This window comes from Oryctolagus cuniculus, chromosome X (assembly GCF_051225735.1).
Source record: "Oryctolagus cuniculus isolate XC-2025 breed Fujian yellow rabbit chromosome X, ASM5122573v1, whole genome shotgun sequence".
Lineage (NCBI taxonomy): Eukaryota > Metazoa > Chordata > Mammalia > Lagomorpha > Leporidae > Oryctolagus > Oryctolagus cuniculus.
Window position 1 is genome coordinate 53478696 of NC_142888.1, and position 24606 is coordinate 53503301.

The following is a 24606-nucleotide window of genomic DNA, read 5'->3' on the forward strand; positions in this document are numbered from 1 at the left end:
ATATTTCATCATTTAATTGTATCCCATATTTCATGTACTTCATTCTTTAAATTATTTTCTCTTTATTTATCGCTGATTGGGTTATTTCAAAAGCCTTGTCCTCCAGGTGAGAAATTCTTTTTTCTCCTTGATCTATTCTACTGTTAAAGCTCTCAATCATATTTTTTACTTTCTGATTGAAAACTTCATCTCCAAAATTTTTATATGATTCTTCTTAACGAATCTATCTCCTTAACAATATTTTCATTCATTTTCTTCAGCTCAGGACCTAATTCTGGAGGGCTATTGTGTTCTTTTGTAGGTGTCATGCTACTTTGTTTCTTCATGTCTCCTGTGTAACTATGTTGATGTCTGCCCATCTTGTTTATTTGTCCCTTCTTTATGGAGTAGGTTTTTATTGGAAAAGAATTTATGGTTTAGCTGGAATGCAGGGTACCACTTGTCTTGTAGCTTTGGCTTTGGTTCTAGGTGAGCCAAGGGGTGTAGGGATAGAAGTGTGGCTTTGAGATGAATACGTGTTTACTTGGGTGTGTATCTTTGGGCTTCGAAGAGTTTGATATCCGTCTTCCTTAAGAATGTGATAGCCCAGGCCTGGTTGTTGGTGTTGAGAGAAACCAGAGTAGCTGCTTCTTGTCCTACTGGTAAGCCTGAGTGATACTGGGGCTTCTGTCACAAACTGCTGTGGCTCTAGGACTGTGTGATATGGACGGACCCTTCCTCAGGTCCTGCTAAGAAAGTCCAACTGCTGCTATGACTTATAACACTAATAGCCCTGGTCCTAGGACTAGAGGATGTGAACAGAATCCTACTCCAGTCCTGTAGGGTGACTAAAAGATATACAGGAGATTTTACTCTGGAGACTATGAGGCCAGAGAGGTTGAATGCAGGTAGGTTCTTCCTAGGTACACCAGGCAGCTTCCAGTGGCACAAGAAATTTAGAACGAATTGTTACAGGCCTAGTGTTGCAGGGTTTAGTGGGATCATCACCCAGACCACCCAGTGTGGCAGAAGATTTTTTTTTATGGGCTGCTTATGATGTTAGGCCCCAGCAGTTAAGTTATATCCCCCTGACTCACATAGAGTAAACATAGCTTTGGGGCTAATGCCAAAAAATTTCCACAGCTGCAGGATGCAGAGCATCAGTCCTTTGCCCCAAGCATTGCCCTGACTATGGGCTGGTGTGAACAGAATAAAGACATGCTACCCAACTTTTTGCTGCCAGAATATTCAATCAGTGTAGGTAGAGGAGATGTAAAAACCAATGCAGCTCCCACGCACCAAGCCTGGCAGTTACTCAAACCTCTGTCAGCTCTCCAGGCTGAAGTGTCAGTAGGTGACTGTGGAATTCCCTCTTAGCTAAAACCAAAAGTGACAGAGTGTGCATTGATTTTTTTTTTCGTACATTGACTTGGTAATGTGATGGCTCACAGCTGTCAGTGTCACAGGGGCTGGCTGCCGTGGTACCTGTCTTCTCTACTCTTCTCCCACAGAGTCTTCAATGTTGTTGTTGTTTTCCACTTTTCACTCTAATTTTCCATCAGTCGGACCTCTGCAAATGTAGTCCTCCCATTGTTGTTTTCTTTACCTGGAGCAGCATAAATTAGTGCGGCTATATCCATTCCAACTCTCTTAGATCCTGTCAGTGCGAATACCATGTGCACTAGGTAAAATATATTGTGTGTGATTCGCTTTAATTCATAATCTCACAATCTAGGGGGGGTGGTTAGGACATGGGAATATAGTTTGGGTCAGGGATTCTCAGGAATAGAGAAGCCTGGGTATCAGATAGGCCTGCAATCATTTGAAGGCTGCACTGGGTTGTGGAATTCGCGTCTAACCTTCTCACTCACATTGATGATTGTGGGGTTCGCCCATCATTGCTATGTGCATCTCAAAATATGGCTGTTGGATTTTCAGAATGACTCATCCAACAGAAGAGCCATGAACAAACTGCTAATGTAATTTTTGGCCTAGTATTTTGAATCCAGTATCATCACTTCCCTTTTTTCTTTTCTTTACAATTGAGAGACTTAATGCAACCATATTCCACCAAGTAAAGGATGGAGCCAGTTCATAGCCTGCAACACTAGAACCTCATATGGGCACTGGTTCAAGTCCCAGCTACTCCACTTCTGAGGCATTTCCCTGCTAATACATTGGGGAGAACAGCGGGGAAGAGCTAAGATACTCCAGGGGCCATCTGTTGCAAATGCACAAGCTCTGCTTTGCTGGAGTCTGAAGTACAAACAGTTACAGTTTAGACTAGCAAATCAGTGTGATTGGCAAGAATAGGACATAGATCTTAAATGACCAGGATCTGTTGCTCAAGACAATGGAAGAATGAAATCAGATGCTAATGGTAATAGGCCTGTGGGACCTCAGCAAACCCTGCTAACTAGGCCTCGCATCTGGAGCCATGCTTGGCACAATTCAGTGCCTTGGTCCTCAGCAACCCTGTGTGGTGTGGGCTGCACCCAGCAGAGCCTTGGGACTATGACCTAGATGTCAAAGGAGGAGGCCTCCCAGCAGAGGCATGGGCTCGGGACCCCAGCCCTGGAGATCCGTGAGGCCCAGACATGCAGCCATTGCGGGCCAGGCCAGAGAAACGCATGGGCATATGTCCACCAGGAAGCATGGTGGCCCAGACCCTGCCCTGCTAGCTGCATGGGCCTGTCTGCTTCTCCAGCATGTTTGTAAGGTGAGACCTCAAGGGGCTTAGAAGTCAGGGAATCAAGCCAAAAGGAGCTACTTATCAGCCTCAACGTTTAATGGAAGTTGCCCCATGGGAACTTGGACTTGCTCCAGACCTCCTTTTGAAAACAAGCAAACAAGAAGAAAAAGGATTCATTTATTTATTTGAAAGGCAGAAATACAGAGAGAGACAGAGACTGAGAGATCGTCCATCTGCTGATTTACTTCCCAAAAGGACACAACGGCCGGAGTGTACAATCATTGCATGGACTAAGGGGTTTATTGTAGATGCACTTTTTGTGATGGTTTTGTTATAAGAGATGAAATAGAGCATAATCATGATTCAGTTTATTGTTAAGAAATAACTTGATATCTAGTGTAGAAGTTGCAACATTTTAAATGATTTCTAATAATATAATGAATGATAGCCATCTACATTTCAAGTGAGAAAGGTTCTAAGGTCAAATTTGCTAGATATTCCCTTGTGTGTCATTCTCGTCGGTGAAACTGAAAAGTGTGTGGTCTCCCAGCTTTCTGATTCGGCATATAAAGAGCTTGCCAGCCGACACTTCATCATACCAAGTAAAATCTGACAACACTGGGGCAGGCATTGTGGCACAGCAGAGAAGCCACTGCTAGGGCCGCTGGCATCCTATAGGAGCTCAGGTTCAAGTCCTGACAGCTCCACTTCTGATCCCCCTGCCTGCTAATGCACCTGGGAAAGCAGCTGTGGGTGGCCAAGTCCTTGAGTCCCTGCCACCTCTGTGGGAGACCTGGATGAGGTTAAGGTTCCTGGTTGTGGCCTGGTCCAAACCGCCTGTTGCAGCAATCTGGAAAGAGACCCGCGGCTGGAAGATTCTACCTCTCTCTCTCCCTCCCTCTTTCTCTCCCTCTTTCTGCCTCTATTGGTAACTCAGCATCTCAAATAAATATGTAAATCCTTTTTAAAAAGCAGCAAACCAGAAAATCAACAGTATTTGTTGGATCCACAAAGGAGAGAACACAGGAAACCACTGCTCCCAATTTGATAGATGGACAGGCAAATAAAGGGAACTGTAGCTTACAAGAGCAGAGAGTCACCAGTGGACGCTGCCGTGGCAACCGCTGCCATGGCAACCACTGCCAGCATTCTAAAACCTGAGCTGAAATTGACTCATTGCTGACTACTCTCCAAGAAAAGCAACACAAATCCCAGTCGTCCCAGGGGAGCCCAGCCAAACATGATACTGTGTGATTTACACCTGTGAGCTCAACCAGGTAGCCACGGCAAACGTGGGAGAAAAATCTTTTCCTGCTCCAAGTTGGGGGAGAGGAAAAGGGACCGTTTTGGACAGGAGCAGAGCTCTCTGTTTTTCTTCAACCAAGGCCTGGCAGCAAGAGGAACTAGTTCTGCACAGCCTAATCTGCTATTACAGTCTATGGCTTAAATATGGTTTGTCCCCAACAGTATTCATATCGAGGCTTCATTCCTCAATGAGGCGTCTTTAAGGGGGATACAATCGGCGGGCCCTAATGGGAGTTGTTCAGATTGTGAGAGGGGAGCCCCCGTGCCTAGATTAATGCAGCATCAAGGGAGAGCGGTCTCACTCCTGGGAATGGACTCGTTAGTGCCAGAGCAGGTCGGTACAGGTGAGCCTGGCGACCCCTCGCTCCCTCACACGTGGGCTGCTCTTGCACACGCACCCATTTCCCTTCCACTATCTGTGACACATGCAGCAGCCCAAGGATCTGAGCAGGATCCAGCCCTACGCTCTTGGGCTCCCAGAACCATGAGCCAATACAAACCTCTCTCTTTCCTAAACTACCCAGGTGTGAATGTTCTGCCACACAATGGAAAACAGGCTAGGACAGGCATCAGGTCTTAACCAACCTCAGGGAAGTGAAGTATCTCATTGTAGGGACCCCCAGGCTAACAGACGGGAGACGGGAAGCACACAGCTCTAGTCCACTCTACCCATGCGGCTTCACCTGGGAAGGGGGGAGGACACCAAGAAGCATTTGTAATCTTCTTAATCCATGGGCAGAGGCTCCATAAAAGACACACGGCTACCCATAGTGTTACAGAAGGCTTCCCTGCCTACACGCTTTCCCACCTCGTTATTATTAACAGCCATTTAATCTCTACATGATGTCCCGCTGTCAAGAAAATTGTATAAGGCAACCTAAAAGGCAGAACACAGAATTGGAAGAAACAGAGCAAGCCTCAGAAGCAGACATAGTAGAGCAGATGGAATTATTGGACTGGGACTTGAAACAACTACTTAAAATGCTAAGAGCCCGGAGGCCAGTCTATTGGCACAGTGCGTAAAGCTGCCATCTTCGATGCCTGCATCCCATATCAGTGCAGCTTTGAGGCCTGGCTGCCCCACTTCTGATTCAGCTCCTTGCTAAATGCACTGGGAAAACAGCAAAAGAAGGCCTGAGTGCTTGGACCCCTGCCACCTACTTGGGACATCCGGATAAAGCTCCTGGCTTCAGGCTGACCAGCCCTGGCTATCGTACTCATTCTGGGAGAGAATGCAGTAGATGGAAGATTTCTGTCTGTCCTTCTCTCTGTAACTCTGTCATTCAAACAAATATATCAAAAAATATGCAACTTCTACCACATTTCAATTTAGAGCCTGATGACCATATACATATTATTTATATTATATTTAATATTTACCTTATTTATTTGAAAGGCAGAGGTAGAGAGAAGTTGAGAGAGAGAGAGAGAGAGAGAGAGAGTCTTCCATCCACTGGTTCACTCCCAAATTCATTGCAATGGCCATGGCTAGAGCAGGCCGAAGCCAGGAGCCAGGAGATTCTTCCAGGTCTCCCACAGGGCTGCAAGGGCCCATGCACTTGGTTCATCTTCCACTGTATTCTTAGGCACATTATCAGGGAGGTGGATCAGAAGTGGAGCAGCCGGAACTCAGTCTGGTGCCAAGATGTGGTACAGGTGCTGCAGGCAATGGCTTAACTTGCTGGACCACAGTGCTGGCCACAGCTATATCTATTTAATCCTCAGGACTGCAACATAAACTCTTTCTTCAATGATCAGGATGCCAGCCTCTCCTATTATTTTAGCTTACTACACCCCACACGTGGCCAAATTATTTAAATCATCTTACATACAAAATTATTCATAAGTAATCTGTAGTAACATGAAAACATATATGAAATGTGTGACACAGACCCAAATTCACTCACATACACATATATCCTGTTGTTTCAGTACCTCATTCTCTGGACAACACAGCCTGACACAGATATGCAACTGAGCCAGTTTCTTCACTGATCTTAACAGCTTTAAGCAGCAATTTCAAGCAGAAATAAAGAAAATATTGGGGGTCCAGCACTGTGGCTTAGCAGGTAAAGCTAACACCTGCAGTACCGGCATCCCACGTGGGCACAGTTTCGAAACATATCTGCTCCACTTCTGATCCAGCTCTGCTATGGCTTGGGAAAGCAATAGAAGATGGCCCAAGACCTTGAGCCCCTGCACCTACTTGGGAGACCCAGAAGAAGCTCTGGACTCCTGGCTTTGGTTGGGTGCAGCTCTCACCATTGTGGCCAATTGGGGAATGAAACAGCAGATGAAACACCTTTCCCTCTGCGCCTCTCTCTCTCTCTCTCTCTCTCTCTGTGTAACTCTGACTTTCAAACAAATAAATCTTTCAAAAAAAGATTTTAAAAAATAAATATATAAACTTTTTTAAAACAAGGAAAACGGGGCTGGCACTGTGGCTTAGCAGGTTCATGCCCTGAGCTAAAGCGCTGGCATTCCATATGGGCACCGGTCCAAGACCTGGGTGCTCCTCTTCCAATCCAGTTCTCTGCTAAGGCCTGGAAAAGCAGTAGAAGATGGCCCAAGACCTGGGGCCCCTGCACCCACGTGGGAGACCCAGAAGAAGCTCCTGGCTCCTGGCTTTGGATCGGCACAGCTCCGACCATTGCGGCCGTCTGGGGAGTGAACCATCGGATGGAAGACCTCTCTCTCTCTCTGCCTCTCCTCTCTCTGTGTAACTCTGACTTTCAAATAAATAAAATCTTTAAAAAAAAAAAAAAAAAAAGGAAAACATTGGAAAACTAAGTAGACACTGGGAAAGCAGAGAGAGACTTACTCCATCTGTTGATTAACTCCCCAACTGGCCAACAGCAGGGCTGGGTCCGGCCAATGCCAAGAGCCTGGAACCTCCATGAGGGTGTGCCATGTGGGTGAAAGGGCCACGTACTTGGGCTGTCATCTGCTACCTTCCCACACCGATTAGCAGGAAGCAAAATTAGAAGCAAAACAGCCAGGACTTGACCTGGTGCCCATATGGGATGCTAGCTGCACAGGAGGCATCTTAGCTCACTGTGCCTCAACACCAGCCACTAATCCCTCCTCCTTGAGGGGTGCTTTTCTAAGAAACCTGAATTTGTTCTTCTTGATCTCTCTTTAAATCTATATCCAGAGCCACTAGCCCAGGGAAAAGGTTCTGCCATCCACCTTGTATTATTTCCAAGTCACAATAACCTCTCTCTTTTATAAGATTTTATTTATTTATTTGAGAGATTGTGCCACAGCGCTGGCCCCCACAATAGCCTCTTATATTTTACAAGCTAATGACAGATTGTGTGTTGCTCACCCAAAAGGCAGCAAACAGGGAAAGAATTTCTGGCCCATAGCCACCCAGTTTGTCTGGCTGATAGCTGAAACTGCCAACCACTGCCCCTGTTCTTCAGGGCAGTAGCATGGGACACAGCATGCCTGATGGAACAACGACATAAACCTCAGCCATTTTAGCTCCTTGCCTAAAAGCAGGTAAAATTCCCTCAAGGGCTCCCTTGCCCTCATTCAAGAAACCAGCGCAGGCCAGGCCCTGTGTTCTTATCCACCCACACCGGCTGCTCCCCCCCCCCCCCCCGCCCCATCTAACTGGCCTGCAGAGAGGAAGGCTGAAAAGCCCTGGGAAGCTAACTCAGCCCCACCCCCACCTCATGGCCCTTCCCTGGCTTATGCTATATAAATGGACTCCTGACTGCAAGAGCAGCTTGTTACAGGTGAGCCTGGAGACTCCTAGCTCACTCAGTTTGCTTCATATACATTACATTTTTGGACATTGTATATTAGATTCCAAAAATCAGTGAAAACATTTGACAGGGCTGGGCCAGGCTGAAGCCAGGCACCAGGAACTCCATTCAAATCTCCCATGTGGGTAGCAGGGGCCCGACCATATATTTCATTAGTAACTTCTTTTGAGCTTATAGATGATAGTTTTCTTCATTTCCTCTGTATAATTTTAACATTTAACATGACTAATGCTTTAAGGATTTCAAAGATTTAACCTTTAGTATTAATACTGCTTTCAGCGGAAAGCATCTCTAGAAATAGGACTATCTCCTACTGGGAGGATATCCTCACCATTGGAAACTGTTTTAATTCCATTCACTTATTCATTTTCATTTTATACCTAGTGAGTATTTAGGAAATCAAAGGTTATTTTCACTATCTAGAAATTTTTCTTGGAGTATGAGCACATTTAACTTACAAATCAGCCTCTTGAGTGACTTCCTGAACAGCACTTGGAACTCTGTGGTAACACCTGTAGATGAATGCTCTTTACGAAGGCAGAGATTGTGGGGCTCCCCCAGGCTAGTAAACCTGCAGAATGAAAATGCTGCATTTTCATGTACTACGGATTTTACTCAAATATGTGGGGCACTCAGATGACAGTTCAAGTACTTAGATCCCTGCCACTGATCTGGGACACTCGGATCAAGCTCCAGGACCCTGCCTTCAGCCTGGCCCAGCCCTGGCTCTTGGGGCATTTAGGGGAGTAAATCAGCAGAAGGAACACCTCTCTTTCAAGTAAAAGGGAAAATAACTAAATAAATAAAAACAAAAAAAGACTTGAACTACCAGACCATATTGCGTTTAGCATTGTTTAGGATTGGAAATAACCTACCACAATTTCTTTACTGAGCCCCAGGTCTCTCCTAGGAGCACTAAATTAAAAATGAGATCTACCTCTGTACCAAATTTTGTTGGTAGAAAGAAAATTGGGGAGGAATGTCATGTAGAAGGGGTCACAGAACATTCAGAAAATGATTTTAAAAATAAACTGTATTAAACCCTGAATGCAAGATGCGAAACCATAAACTAGCAGAAGAAAACCTAGGGGAAAGGATACTTGATACTGACTTTGGCAAGGATATTTTTGGATATCATACGAAGGCACGGGCTATAAAAGTAAAAAGAGACAAATGAGAGTACATCAAACTCAAAAGCTTCTGCCCAGCTAACAATCCACAAAATGAAAATTCAGCCATATGTTGAATATGTGGTTAATCTCCAAAGTATATAAGGAACTCCTAAAATTCCATAACAAAAGAACAAAGGACTGAAAACACCTGGGCAACTGGCCTGCATTGTGGCATAGGAGGTTAAGCCACAGCCAGCAGCACCAGCATCTCCTATGGGCACTAGTTTGATTCCCTGGCCGCTCCACTTTCAGATCCAGCTCCCTGCTAGTATGCCTGGGAAAGCAGTGGGACATGGCTCACATACTTGGGCCCCTACACCCACGTGGGAGAGCCAGAAGAAACTCCTGGCTCCTGGCTTCCACTGGCTGTGCCCTGGTCTGCAGCTATTTGGGGAATGAACCAGTGGATGGAAGATCTCCATCTCCCCTCCTCTTTTTTAAAATTTTTGTTATTTATTTGAAAGGCATACAGAGCTGGGCCGATCCAAAGCCAGGAGCCAGGAGCTTCTTCCGGGTCTCCCACGTGGGAGCAGGGGCCCAGGCACTTGGGCCATCTTCCACTGCTTTCCCAGGCCACAGCAGAGAGCTGAATGAGGCCATAGCAGGGAGCTGCATGGGAAGTGGAGCAGCCGGGACTGGGACCGGCGCCCATGTCGGGAAGTCGGCACTGCAGGCGGCAGCTTTACTGGCTACGCCACAGCTTGGCCCCCACGGCCTGAGTTTCAGAATTACTCAGAGACCTCCCAGCTTTCCTTTTGCCATCCCCCGGAAGGAAACTGCACAGGACAGGACCAACATTCCCAGAGCTGAGGGGAGAAGTCGCAAGGGTGCAGCCTCTCAGGTGTGCGAGGCCTCCGGGCTAGGAGATTAGGAGCACCGAGCCTGGGGTGCAGTATGGAGTCACTAAGGCGTTGCTGCACGGAGCCCCTGGCCTCGCTGCAAACCTTGCCCACTCACAGAAAGTGCGCTTCACAGCCCAGCGCCCACCCGAGCTTCCCGGGGACTGGGGTGCAGCTAAGGGGTTTTCAGAAAATATCGAATGTGACCCAGCCAGAATGCCTGGGTCATCGCAGGACCTTCTCCAGTCCCTGGTGAAGCGCCAATGCACAGGAGACAGGTTAGAACAGTCTCGGCTGCAGCCTTGTCAGCAAGCCTAAGAACCCGGGGAACTCGCTCCAGCGACCGCCCCCCGCTCCGCGTCCCCTACCACTTATGGCCAGCAGCTCTGAACTGGCTGACAGGGACCCGTAGTCCCCGAGATAGTGAGATGGAGGAGAGGCAGGTCTGCAACACACAGCAAGCAGCAAGAGCAGTCCGCGTGCTCACCTCTCCGGCGGGGCGATCCCTTGCCGGCTGGGCTTGGATTTCCACCGGATCCGAGTCAATGCCGCCAAGCTAGTACGGGAAACAGCCGCGAAGAAAGGCAACCTGCGCTCTGTGTCCCACAGAAGAATTTCCACGCGCACGAGGCCCTGAGCAAAGCAAGGTTTATTGAAGTCAGCAACCTCGGCCACAGCAGCCGGGACGGGGGCTCCAAGAGAGGCAGCTCCGAGAGGCTGGTTGCAAGTGGAGTCCCGGAGGGATCACAGGGCGGGGACAAAACCCATCAGGGGGCCGGAATTATAATCCTGTCTACCCTGCTCAGGATGAGGCAAAAAAAAAAAAAAAATCAGAAGGGTGAGAGAGGTAGCTTCTTCCTTCTATTCTCATGTTAAAGCTAGACACTCAGAAGGGTGGGATGGGCACTTTTGTCTTTCTAAAGGTACCTTCTGGGGAGAGGCCTGCATCTCAAAGGGAGACTCTCCCGTTCCTCATTCCACCAGGGAGGTGACCTAACTACTTATTAGCCCATCTGTCAAAACGAAAGCTTAGATTTCAGATTCTCTTACCACAAAACACAGCTAGGAGAGCCTGGGGCTTAGTAGGCTCAGCCAGCTCTGGCTGTTGCCGCCATTTTGGGAATGAACCAGCGGGTGGAAGATGTGCCTCTCTGTCTCTCCCTGGCTGTAACTCTGCTTCTCAAACATAAAATCTTATATATATATATATATATATGTATATATATATGTATGTATATGTATATATGCCAGTGGTGTGTCGTAGCGCGTTGAGGCACCGCCACTGTGCAGGCATCTCCTATAGGCGGCAGTTTGTGTCCCGCCCGCTCCCCTTCTGACTCAGCTCCCTGCTAATTGCCTGAAAGCAGTGGAAGATGGGCAAAGTGCCTGGGTCCAGGGACCGCCGTGGGAGACCCAGAAGAAGCTCCTGGCTCCTGGCTTTGCATTGGCTCAGCTCCCGCCGTTCTGGCCATTTGGGGAGTGAATCAGCGGATGAAGGACTTTCTGTAACTCTGCTTCTCAAATAAATAAAATCCTTTAAAAAAAAAATGCTGGCACTGTGGTGTAGTAGGTTAAGCCTCTGCTTGCAGAGCAGGCATCCCATATGGGCGCAGGTTCAAGTCCTGGCACTTCCCACCCAGCTCCCTGCTAATGCTCTGGGAAAGCAGTGGAAGATGGCCCAAGTGCTTGGGCCCCTGCGCCCACGTGGGAGACCTGGAAGAAGCTCCTGGCTCCGGATTGCCCCAGCTCCAGCAGTTGTGGCCCTTTGGGGAGTGAACCAGCAGATGGAAGACCTCTCCCTCTCTAACACTGCCACTTAAATAAATAAATACATCTTTTTTGTTCTATTTAGAAACTAGCTTCAGAAGGTGACAGATATTTTCCTTTTCTCTAGTAATTGTTTCCCTATGTCTGTGCCAAAATATCATCCTATATACTTTACAAGTGATAATAAAAAAGAAATATAAAAGCAAATGTCAAAATGTTAAACTGTACTTGGAAATAGAATAAAAACACCCCTCCTTTTTTTAAAAAAAAAAATTGATTCATTTATTTGAAAGGTAGAGTTACAGATAGAAAAGAAGAGACAGAGATATCTTCAATACACTGCTTCACTCCCCAAACTGCCACAATGGCCAGGACAGGGCCTCTCTTGTGGGTGCTGTGGCCTGAGTACCTGGGCCGTCTTCTGTGCTTTCCCAGGTACATTGGCTGAGAGCTGGATCAGAAGTGGAGCGGTCAGCTCTCGAGCCAGCACCTACATGGGTCACCGGCCTTGCAGGAGGCAGCTTAACCTGATCCTCCACAACCCTGGTCCGAAAAACACTCCTTTCACATTAAAAAAAAAAAAAAAAAAAAGAGCAAGAGGTTTTCACCTGTGAAGTGTTTGCCTTACTAAAAGCTGAGTGTAGCCTAGAATAGCATAGACTGTTAATAATATGAGGATGAGTGGATGAGAAACTCATAGGTGAACATGGAAAAGGATTTTTGAATAGTATATATATATACATTAAATTATGATTATTGATGTAATGGGGGAAATGGAAAGATCTAAGCCCCCTCAAAAATTGTTTATTTAAGGGGGCCAGTGTTGTAGTGCAGTGGGTTAAGCCAGCATTTAAGGTGCTGGCATCCCATGTTGAAGCATCAGTTCAAGTCCTGGCTACTCTGCTTCTGATCCAGCTGCTTGCTAGCGTACCTGGGAAGGCAGCAGAAGATGGCCCAAGTCCTTGAGCCTTTACCACCCTTGTGGGAGACCATGATGGAGTTCCTGGCTCCTGGCATCAGCCTGGCCCAGACCTGGCTCTTGTGGACATTTGCAGAGTGAATCAGTGAATGAAAGCTTTCTCTCAATCTCTCTGTCGCATCTTCTCTGACACTCTGCTTTCCTAATAATAATTACATAAATACATGTTTTGAAAGTTGTTTTATTATGGTAAGAGCACTTTCACATGATATTACCCTCTTAACAATTTTGTTAACGTACAATACATTGCTACTCACAATAGCCAATGAAAGATACATAGGGATAGTGCTATGTGACAGACCACTGGACTCATTTCCTTTCCCACCTTCAAAATGTAATGGTTGAAAATGTAAATAACTGCAAGTCTTGAGAAAATATCTATGGCTTGCCAATGACATTTTTGAGGACCCAGAAAGCTGGAGTGGAAACTACTAGATCCCAGACACTCCAATTTGGGATGCAGGCATTATAACAGGTAGCTTCACCAGCTGTGCCATAGTGCCTGGTGCTTCCCATTCAAATGTATCTCATAGTCTGTTTTTATCAGCTCATCCCCATGTCATTATCAGTGTAAGCTATTTGAGGCTTTTGGCACAATCCCTATTTGAAAAGGGGGGGGGTGGATTTGAAATTGAACTGACTACATACATTGGCTTGCGAAGTAACGTAAGAGATAACTGTTTCGTATGGACTTCAATTATGTTTGTACTGATGAAAAATTCACTGGATCAGTGGCAGGAAACATCAGTGCCACTCCCGAACTTCCTCACTGTTGGGTGAAATGGTGGAAGAGGCCCGAGGAATGCAAGTGTGTCATTTCCTGCTCCCTGTGTGCACCTGATACTGCATGCCCATCAGGCCTGCCCTGGAGCCGTAAGAAGGAGGAATGCTGGAAAGAATCAGTCGGAGCCAGATGAGCTGAACTCTAATCCTGCTCGGCCACATACTTTTCATGGTGCATTGGGTGAGGTCAATATCCCTGACGGGGTAGTGCTGTGGAGTAGCAGTTAAGTCCACTGCCTGCTGTGCCGGTTCCTTGGGCCCCTGCACCCACGTGGGAGACCCAGAGGAAACTTCTGGCTCCTGGCTTGGGCTCTGGCCTTTGCGGCCATCTGGGGAGTGAGCCAGCGATTCAAAGACCTCCCTCTCTCTCCCTGCCTGCTCTCTCTAACTCTGCTTTTCAAATAAAATAAATAAATAAACATTTTTTAAAAAGCTCCCTGACCTTCCAATTCCTCAGCTCTAAATGAGGATAGTGTAATTTGTCCTGCCTTTCTCCGGGATTTAATAGAATTCAGTGAGCTAGTGTTGCATGAAAGTGCTTCTTAAATGTGAAGTGATAACGAAGCATACAGTGTTAACATGATTTTTGTGCTTCATGGAGAGTTTTCTCCTTCTTATCGATATCCTAAACCGTATCAGAGCGGTTGCACAGTGTGAAGTAGAGCAGGCTGTTCCAGAAATGGCTAGCGCAAGTATGGGGGCTATCAGTTGAAGCCCTACTGTCCTCTGGTCTATACCATGCTGTGCCAATTTGAAGACAGCTCACAAAAAACAGGACTAAGCAACTGGGAACTAAGGTGTGTGTTTAATGGTTTATATGGCTTGTATGGTCTAGAAATAACTATATTTTCAAAGATTTATTTATTTGAAAGGCCCAGTGACGTAGAGAAATATGGGGAGAGAGAGACAGATGGACAGACCTCCCATTCACTGGATCGCTCCCCAAATGGTTGCAAGGGCCAGGGCTGGGCCAGCCTGAAGCCTGCAACCTGGAACTCCATCTCGGTTTCCCACACGGGTGGCAGGGGCCTAAGTATTTGCCCCATCCTCTGCGGCTTTCCCAGGCAGATTAGCAGGGACCTAGATTGGAATTGGAGCAGCAGATAACAGGCTGCACCGCAACGTGGGTCCTAAGTAACTATATCTTGACCTTGGTTCTGCAAAACAGCATCATAAATCCAATCCAAACTATGAGTTTCAGAAAAAACACCTACTAGCATGATGATTGAACGTACTAAGCATGAGTCTGAACTAATAATATCAGCATTTTAATAAAACTCCATAGATAAGTTTGCTGTGCATCTTCTAATGAAAAGCGCTGGCCTCAGGGACACTAGATCCAATTTTTGAAACCAAGGTTTTAGAGGACAGAATTTCCTCCTTTTTATTTCTGTGTGTGTGTGTATATGTGTGTGTATCATACTTCCTTTATTCAACTGTTGACTCCATTTCTTTTTCTTTAGGGCTTTATTGTCTTTTAAATAGTTTATTATAAAAATACAACAGTGAATTTCTATGAATGATGGATATTTTTCAGCATTGTTAAAATTTATATTTTAAAATTTTAATTAGTTTTTGCAGATTCAATATTGTTCTTAGTTACAATTTTTTAGCATTTTTTAAATTTTTAAAATTTATTTGAAAGAGTTACAGAGAGAGAGGTCTTTCATCCAGTGCTTCATTGCCCAAATGGCCACCACGACCTGGGGTGGACCAGTCAAAACCAACAGCCAGGAACTTCTTCCAGGTCTCCCACATGAGTGCAGGTGCCATCCTCTGCTGCTTTCCCAGCCAGGCACATTGGCAGGAAGCTGGATTGGAAGTAGAGCAGCCGGGACTGGAACCAGCGCCCATATGGCATGCCAGCACTGCTGGCCAGGACTTTACCCTGCTACACCCCAACACCAGCCCCTCTTAGGTACAACTCTAGGAACATAATTCTATTCCCTTCATCTCTCCCTCCCTTCCACCCTCCATCCCTCTCCTTATCTTTAGTTTGTGAGACAGCATCTTTTAAATTTGCATTAGAGTAAGAAGGCTCTAGGTCTCACCAAGTACAAAGTTTCACAGGTAAAAAGCAAAAAGACCCCAGCTTAGCAGGAATATAGTCAAGGGCTATAAATAAGAATGGAATGGGAAAATGTCCACTTCACCCATATGCAGAATTTTAAAGTAATCACAGATCACTAAAACTAGGGTAGTGTGCCATTCTTTTCCATTGGTTTGACAAAGCTATAAAACAGACTTTTACAACAACTATATTTGCAGCAGTACTGATCGACACACAGTGGGTTGTGAATAGTGTTGCCATGAACACGGACATCCAAATGTCTCCTTGACAGACTGATTTCATTTCATTTCCTTTGGATATATACCCAGGCATGGGATTGCTGGATGATGTGGCAGCTCTGTTTTCAGTTTTTTAGAAACCTCCATACTGTTTTCCACAATGGCAATGTCAATTGACATTCCTACCAACAGGGTGCAAGTGTTCCCTTTGTTCCACCTTCTTGCCAAAACTTGTTATCCTTTCAACAATCATCGCCAATCTAACAGCGCTGAGATGAACCCTCATTGTAGTGAAATATGGTGTCTCAGCTATTCGGGTTGAATACATGAAAGGGGAAACAGTAGACTGAATAATGAACCCCAGAGGTGTTCAGTTTCTAATCTCTTGAATTTGTGAGTGGTACTTCATATGGCTCTTATGGTTTGAATGTACCCTCGAAAGCTTATGTTGGAATCTTCATCCCTAATCTAACAGTGTTGGGGTGTAGGACCCAACATGAGGCATTTAGATCAGGAGACCTCCACTGCCATGAGTGGATTCATGCTGATTACAAAAGGATTTGAGGCTGCAAGTTCCATCGCTTCACGTATCTCACCCCCAATTTGCCCTTTTGCCATGAAGTGATGTAGCAAGAAGGCCCTTGCCGGAAGGCAGCTGCTCTGCCTTGGGTATTTGTTTGGGTCTCCACTGGAGGCCCATGTGTTAAGGGCTTGGTCCCCAGAGTGGCTTAGCTGGGAGGAGATGGAGCCACTAGGAAGTAGGGTTGGTGGCAGCCTCTTAGATCACTGAGGGCATGTCTTTCTCAGAAGACAGTTTGACCTCTTGACTTCCAGTCAAGAGGGTCTATATAAAAGCCTAGGTTTGGGTCCCCCATTCTCTCTGTGCTTTCTGGACTCCCGTGGGCTCCTTCCTCCACATGTGCTCCAGCATTGACATCTGGTTCCCTCCTCAGAGCTCAAACCAGTGGTGCTGCCCACTGGACTTGAAACTCCGCAACTGTGAGCTTGTTAGTGAGCCCGTTCTGTTTGTAAAATGAGTTGCCTCAAGGATTATGTTGTGGTAAGGAAAAGCTGACTAATACACGGGCCCCTCAATCTTGGCCTTCCTAGTCTCCAGAGCCATGAATCCATAAATGTGTCCATCACGAATTGCTCAGCCTGTGGTGTTTTGTTATGGCAGCACAAAATGGAAGAAGAGACAGCGAAAGGGGTTTTGCAGATAGGAATGTCGTTGAGGTGGGGAGACTGCACTAGATTACTGGGGGGGTGGGGGGGGGTGAATTCAGTCACAAGTGTCCCTAGGAGAGGCAAGCAAGGGGGAGTTTTAGTAAAGAGGAGAGGACAATGCAGGGGCTGGAAGACAGAGGAAGAGGGGAGCTAAGGCATGCAAGGAATGTGGCTCCAGGGGATGGAACAAAGCCAACAGCTCCTTCCCTGGAGCTCCAGGGAGAGTGGCCCTGTCAGCACTTCCCTCAGTTTACCAGGGAGCTGAGTTCAGACTTCTGACCCACACAAGTGAAGAGAATAAGTGAGTTTTGTTCTGAGCCACTGTTTGTGGTAAAGTTTTTACAGCAGCTCTTGAAAACAAACATACACAAATAACCTTTCACAGTCTTTGAAGAACAAACAATACTCTAAGAAAATGTTGCCATTGTCACAGAAAATAAGCTTTATTCTCTTTGCTGCCCCTGACAATTGGATTCAAAAGGACCCATGATCCCGTTTTTGAAAATCCTATGAATAAACTCCTTCAAGATGAACCAGATTTGTCCAAGTCTTACACAAATGTTTGTTGCTTGTCAGCTTTTCTTTCTGAAAACCTATACCTTTCTATGCGCATTTAGATTTTTCCCTTCAGCCTGTGCTTCCCCATTCTGGAACAAGTAATTTTACTTCAGGCTAGAAACATTCTGGGTTTGTATTTTTTTTTTTGTCTTTTTTTTTTTTTTTTTTAAGATCCATTTTATTTATTTGAAAGGCAGAGTTTTGGAAAGAGAAGGGTGGGCCGGTGCAGAGGCGTACTGGGTCAGGCAGCTGCCTGCGGTTCCGGCATCCCATATGGTGCCAGTTCGAGTCCCGGCTGCTCCACTTCCAATCCAGCTCTCTGCTATGGCCTGGGAAAGCAGTGGAAGATGGCCCAAGTCCTTGGGCCCCTGCACTCGCATGGGAGACCCAGAAGAAGTTCCTGGCTCCTGGCTGTGGATCAGCCCAGCTCTAGACATTGTGGTCAATGGGGAGTGAACCAGCGGTTGGAAGACCTCTCTCTGTCTCTACCTCTCTCTGTAACTGTGCCTTTCAAATACATAAATGAATCTTAAAAAAAGAAAAGAAAAGAAAGAGAAGGAAAGAAAAAGAAGGAAAGACACTGACTGGTAGGGGGAGATCTTTCATCTGCTGGTCAGTCCCCAAATGGTCACAATGTCTGGGGCTGGGCCACAACAAACCCAGGAACTTGAAACTCCATCTATATCTCCCCTGTGCATAGCAGGGGCCCAAGTATGTGGGCCAGACTTTTGGTTACACTATCTTATTCTGAGCTAGATTAACATACATATACCCAATATGATGACAAACCTTGGAGGCAGGCCCTCTAATTTACCCACTTTCTGTGTGTTCTTTGCCTCAGTTAGTGATTTGGTCTGTGACAAGCCAGCCGGTGGTGCTTTGCTTTGCAGGGCCTGTATTCGGCAAACCCGATGATGGATGGGCCTTAGCATTTACCATGTCTGTTTGAAATGAAGGGTTACTTGGAGTGTTTGGGGCTGCCACATTGCAAACCAGTGAAAGAATTCACACTGGCCAATAGTAAGGAGACCAGAAGTTGACAGAATGGTGTGGAGCTGCATTTGGAAGCCCTTCTTTGTAATTTTGGGGTGCTGCTGGTGGTGTGTGTATGCAAGGTCAGACTCAGATGGCTCCCCTATCAGGTGAGCAACAGGAGACAACCTATGGTTAAGGGACCCTAGGACATTGTTCACCTGCAGCCCTTATAGGATGGGGGCAAGATAAGATATTATTAATTAGTCTCATATATAATGAATCCTTATATACGCGGTGGTAAGACATGTGGCCCTTTAAATGTAGGGAAAGGTGAAAGAAAAGGGTTTTTGTTTTTTGTTTTTTACTTATTTTATTTATTTGAACGAGTTACAGAGGGAGGTAGAGACAAAGAGAGGGGGTTCTACCATCAATTGGTTTACTCCCCAAATAGCCACAACAGCTGGAGCTGAGCTAATCTAAAGCCAGGAGCCAGGAGCTTCTTTGGGATCTCCCTTGTGGGTGCAGGGGCCCATGTACTTGGTCCATTCTCTGCTGATTTCCCAGGCACATCACCAGGAAGCTGGGTCGGGAATGGAGTGGCCAGGACGTGAGTCAGTATCCACATGGGATGCCCAGCATCACAGACAGCAGCTTACCCCATTACGCCACAGTGCCGTCAAACCAAACTTATCTCTCAAGTTTTTTAAACTTTTAATTCTAAGCATTCCCATGAACTTTTTGAAGCACTCTCAACTACATAGTGTATAACTTTCGGGGTTGGCGTTGTGGCACAGATGGTAACGTTGCTGCCTGAGGCACTGGAACCCACACGAGCACTGGTTCATGTCCCAGCTACTCAACTTCTGATCCAGCACCCTGCTAGTGCCCCTGAAAGCAGCAGCAGATGGCCCAAATTCTTGGGCCTCTGCACGAGCATGGGAGAACCCGATGAAGCTTGAGGCTCCTGGCTTCGGCCCAGCCCAGCCCCGGCCGCGGTTGCCATTTGGGGAGTGAACCAGGGCGTGGAGGACCTCTCTCTCTGAATCTCTGTCTTAACTCTGACTCCCAAAGCAAAAAAAAAAAAAAAAAAAAAAAAAAAAAAAAAAAACAACAGCAAACCAAACCAAACCAGCTTTCCACCTTAACCGTTCTGAAGTTTACAGTTCAGTAGTGTCAAGTGTAAGGCATAAGAGCAGGATAGAGAGGAGACAAGAGAAACATTCAGACCAGAACAGCTTAATTAAAAGGGGAAACTAAGCCTGAGAGGAGTCATTCGGCTTGTTCACAGGGCGAACGTGTGGCAGAGAGCAAGAATTCAGTTAGGAGCTGGTTTGATTAAGCAGAAGCCAGCTGAGTGCCATGAAGGAGAGGCTGTTGCTGAGCTGGATTGCGGGGTCAAAGGTCAGGGGGAAGTCGAGCTGGGGGAGGGGGAAGCAGGGGGAAGGTCAGCTGAAGGGATTTGGAGGAGATAGCAGGGGATGGATTTCAGCGGGGAGGCCCAGACGGGGCTGAACTGTACTCCTGGTGAAGATGCTGGCAAGGAGGTTGATGGGACAGTGAAGGATTAGATATTGTGTAAACGTGGTTAATAAGGTAGCAGCAGCATTTGAGAGGATCATGCTGGTGTTGAAACTCTGCTGTGAGCAAAATGCAAGGAAACAGAATCTTTGGTGAAAGGTAAAGTAAATCGGTGCAAGAAACGTCAGTGTAACCTCAACACAAGAACTTGCCCAGGACGCATTGTGACCCAGCAGGTTGAGCTGCAACGCCAGCATCCCATAGGAGCAGCAGAGCAAGGCCTGGCTGTCCACTTCTGAGCCAGCTCCTTGCTATTGTCCCTGGGAAAGCAGGGGAAGATGGCCCATGTGTTTAGGCCTCTGACACCGTGTGGGAGACCCAGATGGAGTTCCAGACTCCTGGCTCCAGCCTGACCCAACCCTGGCCATTGCAGCCATGTGAAGAGTAAAACAGCAGATGCACGATGTCTCTCTCTTTGTAAATCTGCCCGTCAAATAAATAAAGAGGCGTTTCAACAGAAAAGGTCAGAGCGGCAGGGGCCGGCACTGTGGCACAGCGGGCCAAGCTGCTGTCTGCAACGCCAGCACCCATGTCAGAGCACCACTTCAGCTCCCGTTTGCTGTACTTCTGATAGAGCTCTGTGCTAATGTGCCTGGAAAATCAGCAAAGGGTGGCCCGGGTACTTGTGTCCCTGCCATCCACGTGTGAGACCCGGATGTGGCTCTGGGCTCCTGGCTGCGGCCTGGCCCAGCCATGGCCACTGCAGTCATTTGAGGAGTGAACCAGTGGATGAAAGATTTAGCGTGTGCGTTCTTTCCCTCTCTTTCACTGACCCCCACAATTAAATAAATAATAGTGTTTGGAAGTGTAACATTGCCACAGCGACCACAACCTTCAGGAATCACTGTCCTGATATGTGAACAGCCACCAACAGTGACGAACGACCCTCCACCAGCAAAAAGATGCTGACCCTCAGAAGTATCAGATGATCATTAGCATTTTGCAAAAAGATGCATTTATTTACGACAGTATACTGGTAGTGCAGCTTCTATGTGCACTGGGTAGCATATATTTGGGGTGATTCACTTAATTGTGATAATCGCTTTATCACAGTGGTCTGGAACTGAACCTACAGTGTCTCTGAGGTGTGTCTGTACAGGATTTTTTTGTGTGTGTTTTCTCCTGTTGTGTCATGGATACCTCTAAAACCTGGTGATGTAAAGCAAAGATTTATAATCTCACATTTTGGGGGGGTTAGGACTTGGGAAAATGTAGCTGGTAGTTTGGGTCAGGGATTCTCAGGAAGAGAGAAGCCTGGGTATCAGATAGGACTGCAATCATTTGAAGGCTGCACTGGGTTGTGGAATTCGCTTCTAACCTTCTCACTCACATTGATGATGGTGGGGTTCGCCCATCATTGCTATGAGCATCTCAGAATGTGGCTGTTGGATTTTCAGAGTGACTCATCCAACAGAAGAGCCATGAGCAAACTGCTCGTGTAATTTTGGCCTAGTCTTTGGATCAAGTATTTTCACTCCCCTTTTTTCTTTTCTTTACAATTGAGAGACTTCATGCAACCATATTCCACCACTTAAAGGATGGAGCATGGCTCTAGCACTGTGGCGTAGCCAGTTCACAGCCTGTAGCACTGGCATCTCAGATAGGCACCGGTTCAAGTCCCAGCGGCTGCACTTCTGAGGCAGTTCCCTGGGAAAGCAGCAGAGGATGAGCGAAGTGCTTGGGGACCTGCACCCACGTGGGAGACCCGGAAGAAACTCCTGGTGCCTGCCTTCGGTCTGGCCCTGCTCTGGCAGTTGAGGCCATTTGGAGAGTGAACCAGCAGATGGAAGATCTCTCTCTCCCTGTCTCTCCCTCCCTCTCTGTCTCTCCCCCTCTCTCTCTGTAACTCTGCCTTTCCCATAAATAAGTAAATAAAATTAAAAAAAGGAAAAAGGGTGAAGTGTGAGGCGCAGGTATTGTGCAGTAGCGAGATTAGCCACCACTTGCAAAATAGGAATCCCATACTGGAGAACTAATTCCAGTCCCTACTGCTCCCTTTCTGACCCAGCTTCCTGCTCATGTACCTGGGAAAGCAGAAGAAGATGGTCCAAGTAGTTGGGCCCTTGCCATCCATGTGCATAAATCAGATAGAGTTCTTGGCTCCTGGTTTCCTGCCTGGCCCAGCCCCAGCCATTGTGGTCATCTGGGGACTGAATCAGTGATGGAAGAGCTCTCTGTATCTGTCTCTCTCTGTAGTTCTGCCTTTTAAATTAAAAAAAAAAAAAAAAAACTTTTAAAACTTAGAGGGACTGTGAGATAATTAGCTCGTGAATCTGTAAAAGTATTTTTAAAGCCACGATGGGAACGGTACCTGGAAAAGTGAGTAGTGAACTCAGGCTTGCCCCTCCATAAAGCAATGGACAAAACTCTCCGAGTCAAATGTGGGGATCCAGAATTGCAAAGCTCCAGGCCATGGATATTTAAAGCAATAGCTACTTCTCATTTAAAAGAGCAAATTCTCCGGAATTTTACTTCAGATCTCCAGATCCTGGCTGGATACTCACCCTGCAAATAGCAGCCCACATACGATTGAGTGATGGGAAAATAAAAGACCTTATTTGCAAATAGGTGTGATTATTTGGCCTTTTACCTTTAGAGACTATTTGGACTTTCTTTCAAAACACTCGTCTTGGCTGGCACCGCGATTCACTAGGCTAATCCTCTGCCTGCAGCGCGGGTACTCCGGGTTCTAGTCCCGGTTGGGACGCCGGTTCTGTCCCGGTTGCCCCTCTTCCAGGCCAGCTCTCTGCTGTGGCCCGGGAGTGCAGTGGAGGATGGCCCAATTGCTTGAGCCCCTGCACCCGCATGGGAGACCAGGAGGAAGCACCTGGCTCCTGGCTTCGAATCGGCGCAGTGCACCAGCCGTAGCAGACATTTGGTGGGTGAACCAACGGAAGGAACACCTTTCTCTCTGCCTCTCTTTCACTAACTCTGCCTGTCCAAAAAAAAAAAAATCTTCCTTTTATCTACATCAAACTGTCCTCATAATAAAGATAATTCAGGAGGCATTTGTTGCAAATGTACATGCTCTCTGGTTTGCTGGCATCTAAAGTAGTAACAGTTGCAGCGTAGACTAGCAAATCACTGTGATTGGCAAGAATAGGACATAGATCTTAAATTACCAGGATCTGTTGCTCAAGACAACGGAAGAATGAAATCAGATGCCAATGGCAATAGGCCTGTGGGACCTCAGCAAACCCTGCTAACTAGGCCTCGCATCTTGGGCCATGCTTGGCACAATTCAGTGCCTTGGTCCTCTGCAACCCTGTGTGGTGCGGGCTGCACCCAGCAGAGCCTTGGGACTATGACCTAGATGTCAAAGGAGGAGGCCTCCCAGTAGAGGCATGGGCTCGGGACCCCAGCCCTGGAGATCCGTGAGGCCCAGACATGCAGCCATTGCGGGCCAGGCCAGAGAAACGCATGGGCATATGTCCACCAGGAAGCATGGTGGCCCAGACCCTGCCCTGCTAGCTGCATGGGCCTGACTGATTCTCCAGTGTGTTTGTAAGGTGAGACCTCAGGGGGCTTAGAAGTCAGGGCATCAAGCCAAAAGGAGCTACTTATCAGCCTCAACGTTTAATGGAAGTTGCCCCATGGGAACTTGGACTTGCTCCAGACCTCCTTTTGAAAACAAGCAAACAAGGAGAAAAAGGATTCATTTATTTATTTGAAAGGCAGAAACACAGAGAGAGACAGAGACTGAGAGATCGTCCATCTGCTGATTTACTTCCCAAAAGGCCACAACGGCCGGAGTGTACAATCATTGCATGGACTAAGGGGTTTATTGTAGATGCACTTTTTGTGATGGTTTTGTTATGAAAGATGAAATAGAGCATAATCATGATTCAGTTTATTGTTAAGAAATAACTTGATATCTAGTGTAGTAGTTGCAACATTTTAAATGATTTCTAATAATATAATGAATGATAGCCATCTACATTTCAAGTGAGAAAGGTTCTAAGGTCAAATTTGCTAGATATTCCCTTGTGTGTCATTCTCGTCGGTGAAACTGAAAAGTGTGTGGTCTCCCAGCTTTCTGATTCGGCATATAAAGAGCTTGCCAGCCGACACTTCATCATACCAAGTAAAATCTGACGACACTGGGGCAGGCATTGTGGCACAGCAGAGAAGCCACTGCTAGGGCCGCTGGCATCCTATAGGAGCTCAGGTTCAAGTCCTGACAGCTCCACTTCTGATCCCCCTGCCTGCTAATGCACCTGGGAAAGCAGCTGTGGGTGGCCAAGTCCTTGAGTCCCTGCCACCTCTGTGGGAGACCTGGATGAGGTTAAGGTTCCTGGTTGTGGCCTGGTCCAAACCACCTGTTGCAGCCATTTGGAGAGAGAACCAGCGGCTGGAAGATTCTGCCTCTCTCTCTCCCTCCCTCTTTCTCTCCCTCTTTCTGCCTCTATTGGTAACTCAGCATCTCAAATAAATACGTAAATCCTTTTTAAAAAGCAGCAAACCAGAAAATCAACAGTATTTGTTGGATCCACAAAAGAGAGAACACAGGAAACCACTGCTCCCAATTTGATAGATGGACAGGCAAATAAAGGGAACTGTAGCTTACAAGAGCAGAGAGTCACCAGTGGATGCTACTGTGGCAACCGCTGCCATGGCAACCGCTGCCAGCATTCTAAAACCTGAGCTGGAATTGACTCATTGCTGACTACTCTCCAAGAAAAGCAACACA

The 24606-nt window shown here is 46.8% G+C and overlaps 1 long non-coding RNA gene across 6 annotated transcripts; it reads right to left on the bottom strand.

The window, feature by feature from the left end:
- Positions 1-27: 27 nt before the first annotated feature.
- LOC149119646 (uncharacterized) lies at positions 28-10983 on the bottom strand. Of its 6 annotated transcripts, none has more exons than XR_016227866.1 (4): positions 10248-10979; positions 8861-8900; positions 8208-8320; positions 28-1585 (listed from the first exon to the last, which is right to left on the bottom strand). It is a non-coding gene; the product is annotated as an uncharacterized LOC149119646 (long non-coding RNA). The 6 variants fall into 6 exon arrangements; XR_016227862.1 differs by lacking the exon at positions 28-1585 and adding an exon at positions 4670-5252; XR_016227863.1 differs by lacking the exon at positions 28-1585 and adding an exon at positions 6797-7426.
- Between the last annotated feature and the right edge of the window lie 13623 nt (positions 10984-24606).